The sequence below is a fragment of the Octopus bimaculoides genome, chromosome 6 (genome assembly GCF_001194135.2).
Source record: "Octopus bimaculoides isolate UCB-OBI-ISO-001 chromosome 6, ASM119413v2, whole genome shotgun sequence".
Classification (NCBI taxonomy): Eukaryota; Metazoa; Mollusca; class Cephalopoda; order Octopoda; family Octopodidae; genus Octopus; species Octopus bimaculoides.
Genome location: NC_068986.1, coordinates 23,218,139 through 23,220,054, shown reverse-complemented (window position 1 = coordinate 23,220,054; position 1,916 = coordinate 23,218,139).

Here is a 1,916-nt window from a genome sequence, read left to right as displayed (position 1 = left end):
TATATATATATATACATATATATACATACATACATATATATACATACATACATACATGTATTCATACATACATACATACATACACACATACATACACACATACATACACACATACATATATATATATATATATACACATGTGTATACACATACACCACACACACACATCTACATGTGCACATACGTAAACCCTACCTTTCATCTTTTCTGAGGATCTGATATACTTCCTTATTTCCGGTGCCGAGAGAAGAAACCTCAAGGACCCCCAGCACTGACCACTCGTCATATCCTGCAATTTATCCATCATCAAGACTCTCTGCAATATGTTTCCTCCAGACTGACATTTTTATCACGATTTCCCTAATGTCTTCCCCACCACATTCGCCATATTCCTCACTACTGCTCCTTTTTTTTTTCACCCCCAAGACGTTTTCTCACTTCAAAAATGAGTTTTTATAACCTCTTCACCCATATTTTCTCAAACTATAACCTTTATATAATCACATTATTCCCCTTTGAAGATGGCTGATGGCTGATACAGTGACTTGCGTTGATACGTTTCCAAGGTGTTTGCTGATTTGAAACACGCACACACACATTAATCTTTTATCTTTAATCGTTTACTTGTTTCAGTCATTAAACTGCGGTCAATCAGGGGTATTATTTTGGAGAGCTTTTAGCAGAATGAATCGATCCCAGTCTTTTTTTAAACCTGCGCCTATGTACAACAGAAAAACATAAATAAGGTGAGGGTCATGATTGGAATGTCTTTAAGGTGTAAAAAATCCGTTTTTGTAGCAATAATACTGCCTTCATAGTTGATTTTAGTAAAGGCGGTGAGCTGGCAGAAACGTTAGCACCGCTGGGCGAAATGCTTAGCGATATTTCGTCTGTCTTTACGTTCTGAGTTCAAATTCCGCCGAGGTCGACTTCGCCTTTCATCCCTTCGGGGTCGATAAATTAAGTATCAGTTGCGTACTGGGTTGATCTAATCAACTGGTCCCCTTCCCCAAAATTTCTGGCCTTGTGCCCAGAGTAGAAAAGGATATTTCGTCTGTCTTTACGTTCTGAGTTCAAATTGCTCCGAGGTCGACTTTGCCTTTCATCCTTTCGAGGTCGATATAATAACTACCAATTGAGTACTGCTGTCGATGTAATCAGTTAGTCCCCTCCCCACAAAACTTCAGACCTTGTGCCTATAGTAAGAAAGGATTGTTGATTTTTTGTGTTTGCGTTAATCGAAGTAATAGTGGTCTCAGGTGAAGAAAGCAGTAAAGAGGTTTGCATCATGGTCACATGGTTCAGGGAACGCAATCTTGATAATGTGTTTTTTATTTCTTTTACTCTCTCTTTTACTTGTTTCAGTCATTTGACTGCGACCATGCTGGAGCACCACCTTTAGTCGAGCAAATCGACCCCAGGACTTATTCTTTGGAAGCCTAGTACTTATTCTATCGGTCACTTTTGCCTATCCGCTAAGTTACGGGGACGTAAACACACCAGCATCGGTTGTGAAGCGATGTTGGGGGGACAAACACAGACACACAAACATACACACATACATACATATAAATATACACATACATATATATACGACAGGTCTCTTTCAGTTTCCATCTACTAAATCCACTCACAAGGCTTTGGTCGGCCCGAGGCTATAGTAGAAGACACTTGCCCAAGGTGTCACGCAGTGGGAATGAACCCGGAACCATGTGGTTGGTAAGTAAGCTACTAATGCGTATGTTAATGCTGGTATTGTTTAACCCCTGATCTGAGCAGATCATTTTCTGTCTTTCTTTTTTATTATTATTATTATTAGGTTAGTCAGAAGAGGTGGGGATGGTATTACCCATTATGTCTTTTAAGGGATCTCCGAGATGAGTGGAAGGAAAAGAGAAAAGGAAATTGTCCCTAGA